At 45.9% G+C, this 12,534-nt stretch overlaps 2 non-coding genes and 1 pseudogene across 2 annotated transcripts; all 3 read left to right on the top strand.

Moving 5' to 3' along the window:
- The first annotated feature begins 1,680 nt into the window (after positions 1 to 1,680).
- On the top strand, positions 1,681 to 1,873 carry LOC138694015 (U2 spliceosomal RNA). Its single transcript, XR_011330698.1, has one exon. It is a non-coding gene; the product is annotated as a U2 spliceosomal RNA (small nuclear RNA).
- Positions 1,874 to 5,799: 3,926 nt separating this feature from the next.
- On the top strand, positions 5,800 to 5,946 carry LOC138693986 (U2 spliceosomal RNA; annotated as a pseudogene).
- Positions 5,947 to 9,461: 3,515 nt separating this feature from the next.
- On the top strand, positions 9,462 to 9,648 carry LOC138693984 (U2 spliceosomal RNA). The gene has a single exon (XR_011330672.1). It is a non-coding gene; the product is annotated as a U2 spliceosomal RNA (small nuclear RNA).
- Positions 9,649 to 12,534: the final 2,886 nt, after the last annotated feature.

Raw genomic sequence — 12,534 nt, forward strand, 5'->3', positions numbered from 1 at the left:
AACACAACGTATGCGAGTCGTGTGTTGGAATTTAGTATCGGTGGGCAGTTAGGGGTTCGACGTACGTATGCTGGCGAAATTGCGTGAGTTTTGAGAGCAATAATAATCGCCTGCGTGATTTTACTCTCCCGGATAGCCGATAATTATAAATGCATCGACTGAAGTTCGGTTACCCTGCCGTTCCAAGTGATCGGCTACAAATTTCTTAATGTGAGAATTTTTAATGACATGCAGTTTCGGAAGCCATAGACATCCCTGTTTAAAACAGAATAGCTGCGTTGAGAAAAAATACAGACTTCTCGTCCCTGCGAACAAGAAAGAATCATGTCAGGTGTTCCGTGGTTGGTCAGGGTACGCCAAGCTCGTTACTGTGGCATTATAGCGGAATTGATAAATAGAAGAAGAAGACGGTGACGAAGAGGAGAAGAAGAGTGGTGTGCACAGTATTAAACTGGAAATGGGGAAGGATAGATTGACTGTCATTGGAAATACTAAAAATGATTTAATATTTGTTACCAGTTGTGAGGAGCAATTTGATGAGAATTTGTGAAAAGAAAAATGACATAAATGCATTTAAATCGTAAAATTTGTAACTGTAATCAGAATTCTTAGTATACATGTACTTAATGTACGTAATTATACAGGAAATGAATATGATGTCTGAGAAGAAGTGAATGAATGTGTGCGCTTGTAATGTGGGAACGTTTGTTAATTTGGTGGTAACGATCTGAACCTGTACTGCCGTTATGTAAGAAATAGTTGATATGGAACATGGGAGATCACGTGTACATACGTATTTTCCAGACACGCTGAGTTTAGAGTACTAATAACGTTAGGTAGAAACTTAATAATATGCTTTTGTTCAGATTGGGAATCGTTTTGAAATGAATGTTTGAGGACGTCATGTTACCCATTTGAAATGAAGAAGAAAGAGCCGAGGAGACCTAGCCTCTTACATCAGCACTTGGATGCGTTGTAAATATTATTGTTGATTTAGTAGCCTACAGCATGCATCATAGCGGTATAAATGTTCGTGTTGATCATAGTCTAGTCGTTATATACTAATCCGTGGCACGACAGACCATGAAGGACCATGACCGAGCAACCGGCTGCTGAACTCACGTCAACATGCCGAAGCAGAGGTGGACGATCATGAAACCAAAATGGAAGTATCGTGTGGTTAGCACGATGAATCCCCCAGCCGTTATAGAGCTGGCTTTATTTCGCCACCTATCGTAGCTCCCCAAGTGCACCACGATGCTGGGTGGGCACCGGTCCCATACACTGGCCGAAGCCATGAGTACTCGGAATAGCCCGGATTCCATGACGGGAATCCTAGGGAGGATGTCTTAGACCACGGCGCGGGACCTAGTTTAATAGGGATGCTGGCGTATTATGAGCGAGGGTAACGCCAACAGCAGGCGCTAGATGGCAGACACACGTAATGTGCACGCGTGGCATAATAATTCATTGTATTTCGTAATTAATTTTACTTGATATCCGAATGCAGGTGAAGTGCGCACTCTGAATGCGCATGAGACGATAGTAGTTCTGTTCAGAGAGTCTTGCTATGATATTTTGTAATGAATTTAATTTCTGAGGCCAGCGGGATAAGTTCGCGGCCCGTCTGTGACAGGCGTCGTTGTAAGATTAATTGTGTCGCGACGGGCGTCGTTTGGCATCGCTTCTCGGCCTTTTGGCTAAGATCAAAGTGTAGTATCTGTTCTTATCAGCTTAATATCTGATACGTCCTGCATTGCAGGACCAGAATATTAAACTGATTTTTGGAAAATGACGGAGTGCTAGGAGCTTGCTCCACCTCTGTCACGGGTTGGCCCGGTATTGCAGTGCTTCCGGGATCGGCCCATTTAATCGCTATCATGTAGTGTTGTATTTGTGTATGTATATATGTACGGCAATAAAATTATGTAAGATGGCTGCGGATGCTTGGCGGAACTTTATGTTTCGTATTAATTCTCTGCGATATCAGATGTATTTATTGTACGATACAAGTATTGAAAGTGTGTTTGTGCGAAGGAATATGTAGCAGCATTAAGGAGATTAAATGAACGGTACAAAATTCGAAGTACAGCAGCAATGACCGATCCTCTGAACAGGTAGGCTCAAGAGAAAAGTATTTTAATATTATGGACACTGTAACATAATCTTCTACACCTCGCCACAAATAAATCTCAAATATTCTCATTCACTACAGCGGAAGGAACAATTTGATTACATGTGCTCATATCCGCAGCCTTTTCCCTACGGAGATACATCACATTGCCACCATACAGACTGATTAAAATGAACATCTAGTAACGAATAATTCCATTATTCTAAAAACGTTGTACCTTACCTCGCCACCGTTTGGATTTGTGATGTAGTGATATTGTGTTCGACTGGAGCAGAGCGGGTCATATTCAACATAATTTCAATTATTGTAGGTAATATAGTAGTTTTTCTCGGAATGAAGCGTCACGTCTCCGCTGTGGGGAAAGCTACAGACGAAGTTAACAGCCGTTCCAGACAATTGAAAATTAAATTAGTTAAATCTAAAATCTGAAGAAACTTTGCAAGCTGAAACGGTTTATGTGAGACGATAAAAAGAGATGCGAAGTAATATTATATTGTAGTTTATGGCAATTTGCGAAATGAATAGAGAAGCCTAATATTATTCCTATAGTGAGTGACTTGTGTAGGCGGGGATGTTGTGAAAGGAGTTGAAGTTGGACAATGAATTTATATTTGTGGGCACGGGTTAACGTTGGTTGTTGGGATGAATGAATCGCTCAGTAATTCTGAAGCTATGATTGTCACAGGCATAATTGGGAAATCTATGCGAAAAATAGTGTGAACGAGTGCTTTAAATGTCGGTGAATATTCGCTGCGTAGTGGCAAAGTATTGCGAGCGCTTAAGTGCTCATAGCTCAACACTTCGGAAATATGGTTCATAGAAACTATAATACAGCGATGTCAGACAGGGACTAAACGGAGCTGAGCGCTCCACTAGACGGGTTTCGTGCTCCGGTGTTTCCACAGACACAAGCAAGTTCATGCTCCGATCTAGCTCCACAAACGGTATTGGAGCTTACAAATCTGACACTACTGCTATAATAACACAATGAATGTTGCAATGCAGTAAATTCTGTGTAGTTACCATCTGTTGTTTGACTAGTTGTCTCAAGAGCTGGACGCTAGTTTCCGTGCTGTCGCTCCGCTTGAATGAAATTAAGCTGATCTCTGTCTCTTTCTTTTCTTTTTCCTTTATCACAAAAAGTTCATTATTTAAGGATATGATTGCCGTTTCTATAGGTGCGGCAACCGCGGTTAGATAGTTTTCGATCGCTATATTAAGAATTAATGCGAGGAATGTAACATCGGCCTATCGTAGGCAGCAGTAGCAAGTTCAGTGTACTTGCGCGAGAATAACTCCGACAGCATTCGCTAGAGGGCAGGTGTACGTAATTTAGACACACGTCATTACAATTTATAATCTGTATTGTGATTAATTGAAATACAAATGGTATGCGCACTCTATTCGAAAGATATGGCAGTACAGCTTTAGCGAGAGTCCCTTTAGAAGATGGTGTATCGAACTGTATATCTAAATGGAGCGGAGTTTGTTAATAACCCGCATATGGCAGGTGCTGTTGTAGAATTAAATAGATCCCGACGGCACGTGATCGGTTTTTCTTCTCGGTCTTTTGGCTAAGATCGAAGTGTAGTATATGGGACTGTTCCTCAGCCTATTGTCCAAGATGAAATTCTGTTGATCTCTGAATTTCCTTGATGGGCGTTTAGCTGATATGGTGTGATGGAGGTATTCATTGTTGTTGGGTTTTCGGATTATATCCGAATGTGATGTCGTATTTGCGACTTTCTTGGGTTTTTGCCTGAGCTGAGGTAGAAAAAATGTTCATCATATCCGATCTAACTTAGTGGCCTGGCCTGGCCTGGCCCTTTGACTGAGATGAACATGTAGGACTCATATATGCGGTAGCTTCTTGGAATTAGGTTGAGATCGAATTCGCAACAATATAAGGAATTTCAGGGCAATTCTATTATTGTTTTTCTTTCATTCTTGACAGTATGTCGTGCATTTGGCCTTAAAAATTAGAAATACAGTATAACACAACGTATGCGAGTCGTGTGTTGGAATTTAGTATCGGTGGGCAGTTAGGGGTTCGACGTACGTATGCTGGCGAAATTGCGTGAGTTTTGAGAGCAATAATAATCGCCTGCGTGATTTTACTCTCCCGGATAGCCGATAATTATAAATGCATCGACTGAAGTTCGGTTACCCTGCCGTTCCAAGTGATCGGCTACAAATTTCTTAATGTGAGAATTTTTAATGACATGCAGTTTCGGAAGCCATAGACATCCCTGTTTAAAACAGAATAGCTGCGTTGAGAAAAAATACAGACTTCTCGTCCCTGCGAACAAGAAAGAATCATGTCAGGTGTTCCGTGGTTGGTCAGGGTACGCCAAGCTCGTTACTGTGGCATTATAGCGGAATTGATAAATAGAAGAAGAAGACGGTGACGAAGAGGAGAAGAAGAGTGGTGTGCACAGTATTAAACTGGAAATGGGGAAGGATAGATTGACTGTCATTGGAAATACTAAAAATGATTTAATATTTGTTACCAGTTGTGAGGAGCAATTTGATGAGAATTTGTGAAAAGAAAAATGACATAAATGCATTTAAATCGTAAAATTTGTAACTGTAATCAGAATTCTTAGTATACATGTACTTAATGTACGTAATTATACAGGAAATGAATATGATGTCTGAGAAGAAGTGAATGAATGTGTGCGCTTGTAATGTGGGAACGTTTGTTAATTTGGTGGTAACGATCTGAACCTGTACTGCCGTTATGTAAGATATGGAACATGGGAGATCACGTGTACATACGTATTTTCCAGACACGCTGAGTTTAGAGTACTAATAACGTTAGGTAGAAACTTAATAATATGCTTTTGTTCAGATTGGGAATCATTTTGAAATGAATGTTTGAGGACGTCATGTTACCCATTTGAAATGAAGAAGAAAGAGCCGAGGAGACCTAGCCTCTTACATCAGCACTTGGATGCGTTGTAAATATTATTGTTGATTTAGTAGCCTACAGCATGCATCATAGCGGTATAAATGTTCGTGTTGATCATAGTCTAGTCGTTATATACTAATCCGTGGCACGACAGACCATGAAGGACCATGACCGAGCAACCGGCTGCTGAACTCACGTCAACATGCCGAAGCAGAGGTGGACGATCATGAAACCAAAATGGAAGTATCGTGTGGTTAGCACGATGAATCCCCCAGCCGTTATAGAGCTGGCTTTATTTCGCCACCTATCGTAGCTCCCCAAGTGCACCACGATGCTGGGTGGGCACCGGTCCCATACACTGGCCGAAGCCATGAGTACTCGGAATAGCCCGGATTCCATGACGGGAATCCTAGGGAGGATGTCTTAGACCACGGCGCGGGTCCTAGTTTAATAGGGATGCTGGCGTATTATGAGCGAGGGTAACGCCAACAGCAGGCGCTAGATGGCAGACACACGTAATGTGCACGCGTGGCATAATAATTCATTGTATTTCGTAATTAATTTTACTTGATATCCGAATGCAGGTGAAGTGCGCACTCTGAATGCGCATGAGACGATAGTAGTTCTGTTCAGAGAGTCTTGCTATGATATTTTGTAATGAATTTAATTTCTGAGGCCAGCGGGATAAGTTCGCGTCTCGTCTGTGACAGGCGTCGTTGTAAGATTAATTGTGTCGCGACGGGCGTCGTTTGGCATCGCTTCTCGGCCTTTTGGCTAAGATCAAAGTGTAGTATCTGTTCTTATCAGCTTAATTTTTGCTACCGCCACCAACCTCATCATGGCCGACCGGGAAGTGGATCACACAAACATACTGTTGGATGTGCCGCTGCGACCACCTTTTGCCTGCACCGCCTGCCTGCCTGTGCCGAGGAACTACAGGGACCACAACGGCCTCGCCAGGCACTTGAAGAAGGAACACCAGATGCGCCTCTCCTTCCGCTGCGTTGGATGCAGCAGGGAGTTCGAGCAGCTGAAATGCGCCAAGGCGCACATCAACAAGTCGCCTGCCTGCGCCGAGGCGTCTGCTGCTCAGCCCGATCCTGTTGACGTGGCATCGCTGCCCATCCGGCGGATACCTCTTGGACACCGCAGAACACCAGCGAGGACGACTAACCAAGAGGACAGCATTGCTGCAAGCCCCGCCGAGGGAAGCGATGCTGCGGCCGCGGAATCCAACAGGGGTGGTGCCGGTGATTCCGCGAATGTTGCCAACGACTGCTGCGACTCTGCCCCGAGCACCTCCGGTCACCAGCTCGGCGGTGTCGCATGTTCCGATGCACAACCCTGTGATGAGCCAGTGCAAGCATCGGAATCCTCTGCGACTACCGCCGAGCCCAGCGCCCAGGACTCGGAAGCCACCGCCGCAGCCCCCGAGACCGGAGAGTCTACCGAGTCCACCGCTCGGGCACAGATGACACCCGCGCAGCAGCAATGGGTCACGCGCCTCGACTCTGTGGACGCGGCAGAGGGGTTAGAAACTCTTCTAGCCGCTCTCATCGCCGAGGTACAGGAGCAGAAAGTGGGACCCCAGCAACACCGCGACACCGAGGAACCGGCACCACACCGCCAACGCACGGACCCGAGGAGACGACGACGTCGGAGACAATCAGGAGACGCATACGACCCCGCATCGGCATCGAGGATCCAGCGGTTGTATCGACGCAACCGGGGACGGGCATTCCGCGAGATCACTGCCAGCAAATCGCCTTACTGTCAGCTCCAGAAAGCGGAGCTACATGAACATTTCTCGGCAGTATTTAGGCGTCGTGATCGCGAGGAGCTGCCCGCCCCCGAAGAGCTGCCGATCCTCGACTCCCCCGAAGACAAGGACCCGCTGAGCCCACCGTTCACCCCGGAGGAAGCCTGGAACCGGCTCCGTAGATGTCAAGACACCGCACCCGGATCTGACAACCTGCGGTACGGAGCCTGGCGCCGATTCGATCCCGGGTGCCATATCATCTCCGCCCTATTCAACGCAGTCCGCCGCCTCGACCACATCCCGGCGGACTGGAAGCGGTCGACCACCATTCTACTTCACAAGAGGGGGGCGGAGGAGGATATCTCGAATTGGCGCCCCATCGCACTCTCAAACACGGTGGGCAAGCTCCATGCGTCGTGCATCGCAGCAAGGCTCACGGAGTGGTGCCGTCGGCACGGCCGGATCTCCCCAGCGCAGAAGGGCTTTATGCCCTACGAAGGCTGTATTGAACACAACTTTGTGCTTCAAACAGCCATCCAGAACGCGAGGCGCAATCGAGCAGAAATTGCAGTCGCCTGGCTCGACCTGCAAAACGCGTTCTGCTCAGTCCCACACTCCACCATCTGGGACTGCCTCCGCTGGATCGGCCTGGGGGAAGATTCGATCCGAGTCGTGCAGAAACTTTACGACGGCAGCACCACCAACATCAGAAGCTCCGAGGGCCTGACCGACGACGTGGAGGTTGCTTCAGGAGTGAAGCAGGGCTGCCCACTGAGCCCAATAATATTCAACATAGTGATGGAGTCGATCATCCGGGCGGTCACCCAGCTCAACATGGGCTACGTTCTCCACGGCGAGGAACTCTCAGTCCTCGCCTACGCCGACGACATTGCCATCCTATCATCGTCGGCAGCTGGACTCCAGAACATGCTGGACGTGACCGCCACGATGGCTCAGTGGGCGGGTTTGGAATTCAACGTCCGGAAGTGCTCTTCACTCCACGTCGACGGTAAGAAGCACGCTGCGCGACGCACTGTCTTCACAATTCGGGGAGAGCCAATGGAAGACCTAGACGAGAGCGGGGTCTATGAACACCTGGGGGTCCCAACGGGATTCCAGAAGCAGCCATCTGCCGGGGACACCATCCGCTCACTTCTCAGCGACCTCGACAAGATCGACAAGTCGCTGCTCGCACCTTGGCAGAAACTCGACGCCGTGAACACCTACGTGCTGTCGAGGCTGGCCTTCCACCTGAAAGCCGGGGCAGTGCCGAAGAAGCCACTTACGCAGCTAGACAACAAGCTAAAACAACTTGGCAAGAAGTGGCTGCACCTGCCCCAGAGGGCCAGCGCCGAGGTGCTGTATCTCCGTCATCAGTGGGGAGGAATGAATCTGCTCCCCACGAACGTCATAGCGGATGTGTCCCAGGCAGTACACGGGCTGCGTCTCCTGACGAGTCCCGACGTCACCACAGCGCGCCTGGCGAGGGCGTCCCTGGAGGAGGTCGTCAGGAAGAAGCTGCTGCGCAACCCAACAACAGAGGAGATAGCAGCATTCCTGACGGGCGCCACGGAGGGGGACTTGCAGCGAGACAGCGGGGACATCTCGTCCGCCTGGACGAGACTTCGCTCAGCGACGAGGCGCCTCCGCTCGAAACTCGACGTGTGCTGGACGTCGCAGGACCAAGACCTCGTCCTCCAACTCCACGGCGTCAACCTCCATCGGCAGCAGGCAGAAGGCGTTCTGAAGGACGGTGTTCGACACTTCTATCTGTCCCGACTCCTAGCCAAACCCGACCAGGGAAAGGTAAGTGACGTCACCACCTTAGCCTCTGCATCCAACCACTTCATGAGGGGTGGAAACTACACCAGGTTTGCGGAATGGAGATTCATCCATCGAGCTCGCCTGGGTGTGGTTCCATTGAATGGTTGCCGAAGATTTGGTGGTGGCGACAAACGCTGTCGTCGATGTGGAGCCGCCAATGAAACCCTTCCTCACGTCCTGAATCACTGTCCCCCTCACCTTGTCACCATGACCCGCAGGCACAACGCCGTCCTAGACCGCCTCACCCGGGCCATGAACAAGTCAGGCTCGAAGGAGATTTACTCCAACCAGCCCCTGCCCAACTACGAGGGTTCGGAGAGACCGGATCTTGTTGTTGTCGACAGGGACGAGAGGACGGTATTCATTCTAGACGTCACCATTCCTTTCGAAAACCGTTATACGGCTTTCGAAATTGCCAGAAACACTAAAATTCAAAAATATCAGAACTTGGCGGCCCACTTCGAACGGCAGGGTTTCCGCACTTCGGTCGATGCATTTGTAATCGGCTCTCTGGGCGGGTACGATCCGGCTAACGAAAATGCTCTCCGTCACCTGGGCATCTCCCATGCGTACGCAGTACTTATGAAGAGGCTCATGGTGTCGGACACAATTCGATGGAGTCGGGACATATATGTCGAACACGTGACAGGCCACCGACAGTATGAATGATATGTGCTGGATAGTGAAGTGATCGTGAAGTGCGTGAAGGACATATAATTGTTCTATTACTATATGCTTTTTTTTCTTTTCTTCTAAAAAAAAAAAAAAAAAAACACACAAAGAACAATATAATTATTGTCCTGTTACATATTATATTATTATTGTGCATACTCTTGTATTTACAAGTATTATCTAAATAAATTTAATCTGTTCTTATCAGCTTAATATCTGATACGTCCTTCATTGCAGGACCTGAATATTAAACTGATTTTTGGAAAATGACGGAGTGCTAGGAGCTTGCTCCACCTCTGTCACGGGTTGGCCCGGTATTGCAGTGCTTCCGGGATCGGCCCATTTAATCGCTATCATGTAGTGTTGTATTTGTGTATGTATATATGTACGGCAATAAAATTATGTAAGATGGCTGCGGATGCTTGGCGGAACTTTATGTTTCGTATTAATTCTCTGCGATATCAGATGTATTTATTGTACGATACAAGTATTGAAAGTGTGTTTGTGCGAAGGAATATGTAGCAGCATTAAGGAGATTAAATGAACGGTACAAAATTCGAAGTACAGCAGCAATGACCGATCCTCTGAACAGGTAGGCTCAAGAGAAAAGTATTTTAATATTATGGACACTGTAACATAATCTTCTACACCTCGCCACAAATAAATCTCAAATATTCTCATTCACTACAGCGGAAGGAACAATTTGATTACATGTGCTCATATCCGCAGCCTTTTCCCTACGGAGATACATCACATTGCCACCATACAGACTGATTAAAATGAACATCTAGTAACGAATAATTCCATTATTCTAAAAACGTTGTACCTTACCTCGCCACCGTTTGGATTTGTGATGTAGTGATATTGTGTTCGACTGGAGCAGAGCGGGTCATATTCAACATAATTTCAATTATTGTAGGTAATATAGTAGTTTTTCTCGGAATGAAGCGTCACGTCTCCGCTGTGGGGAAAGCTACAGACGAAGTTAACAGCCGTTCCAGACAATTGAAAATTAAATTAGTTAAATCTAAAATCTGAAGAAACTTTGCAAGCTGAAACGGTTTATGTGAGACGATAAAAAGAGATGCGAAGTAATATTATATTGTAGTTTATGGCAATTTGCGAAATGAATAGAGAAGCCTAATATTATTCCTATAGTGAGTGACTTGTGTAGGCGGGGATGTTGTGAAAGGAGTTGAAGTTGGACAATGAATTTATATTTGTGGGCACGGGTTAACGTTGGTTGTTGGGATGAATGAATCGCTCAGTAATTCTGAAGCTATGATTGTCACAGGCATAATTGGGAAATCTATGCGAAAAATAGTGTGAACGAGTGCTTTAAATGTCGGTGAATATTCGCTGCGTAGTGGCAAAGTATTGCGAGCGCTTAAGTGCTCATAGCTCAACACTTCGGAAATATGGTTCATAGAAACTATAATACAGCGATGTCAGACAGGGACTAAACGGAGCTGAGCGCTCCACTAGACGGGTTTCGTGCTCCGGTGTTTCCACAGACACAAGCAAGTTCATGCTCCGATCTAGCTCCACAAACGGTATTGGAGCTTACAAATCTGACACTACTGCTATAATAACACAATGAATGTTGCAATGCAGTAAATTCTGTGTAGTTACCATCTGTTGTTTGACTAGTTGTCTCAAGAGCTGGACGCTAGTTTCCGTGCTGTCGCTCCGCTTGAATGAAATTAAGCAGATCTCTGTCTCTTTCTTTTCTTTTTCCTTTATCACAAAAAGTTCATTATTTAAGGATATGATTGCCGTTTCTATAGGTGCGGCAACCGCGGTTAGATAGTTTTCGATCGCTATATTAAGAATTAATGCGAGGAATGTAACATCGGCCTATCGTAGGCAGCAGTAGCAAGTTCAGTGTACTTGCGCGAGAATAACTCCGACAGCATTCGCTAGAGGGCAGGTGTACGTAATTTAGACACACGTCATTACAATTTATAATCTGTATTGTGATTAATTGAAATACAAATGGTATGCGCACTCTATTCGAAAGATATGGCAGTACAGCTTTAGCGAGAGTCCCTTTAGAAGATGGTGTATCGAACTGTATATCTAAATGGAGCGGAGTTTGTTAATAACCCGCATATGGCAGGTGCTGTTGTAGAATTAAATAGATCCCGACGGCACGTGATCGGTTTTTCTTCTCGGTCTTTTGGCTAAGATCGAAGTGTAGTATATGGGACTGTTCCTCAGCCTATTGTCCAAGATGAAATTCTGTTGATCTCTGAATTTCCTTGATGGGCGTTTAGCTGATATGGTGTGATGGAGGTATTCATTGTTGTTGGGTTTTCGGATTATATCCGAATGTGATGTCGTATTTGCGACTTTCTTGGGTTTTTGCCTGAGCTGAGGTAGAAAAAATGTTCATCATATCCGATCTAACTTAGTGGCCTGGCCTGGCCTGGCCCTTTGACTGAGATGAACATGTAGGACTCATATATGCGGTAGCTTCTTGGAATTAGGTTGAGATCGAATTCGCAACAATATAAGGAATTTCAGGGCAATTCTATTATTGTTTTTCTTTCATTCTTGACAGTATGTCGTGCATTTGGCCTTAAAAATTAGAAATACAGTATAACACAACGTATGCGAGTCGTGTGTTGGAATTTAGTATCGGTGGGCAGTTAGGGGTTCGACGTACGTATGCTGGCGAAATTGCGTGAGTTTTGAGAGCAATAATAATCGCCTGCGTGATTTTACTCTCCCGGATAGCCGATAATTATAAATGCATCGACTGAAGTTCGGTTACCCTGCCGTTCCAAGTGATCGGCTACAAATTTCTTAATGTGAGAATTTTTAATGACATGCAGTTTCGGAAGCCATAGACATCCCTGTTTAAAACAGAATAGCTGCGTTGAGAAAAAATACAGACTTCTCGTCCCTGCGAACAAGAAAGAATCATGTCAGGTGTTCCGTGGTTGGTCAGGGTACGCCAAGCTCGTTACTGTGGCATTATAGCGGAATTGATAAATAGAAGAAGAAGACGGTGACGAAGAGGAGAAGAAGAGTGGTGTGCACAGTATTAAACTGGAAATGGGGAAGGATAGATTGACTGTCATTGGAAATACTAAAAATGATTTAATATTTGTTACCAGTTGTGAGGAGCAATTTGATGAGAATTTGTGAAAAGAAAAATGACATAAATGCATTTAAATCGTAAAATTTGTAACTGTAATCAGAATTCTTAGTATACATGTACTTAATGTA

The sequence above is a fragment of the Periplaneta americana genome, unplaced genomic scaffold (genome assembly GCF_040183065.1).
Source record: "Periplaneta americana isolate PAMFEO1 unplaced genomic scaffold, P.americana_PAMFEO1_priV1 scaffold_34, whole genome shotgun sequence".
NCBI lineage: Eukaryota > Metazoa > Arthropoda > Insecta > Blattodea > Blattidae > Periplaneta > Periplaneta americana.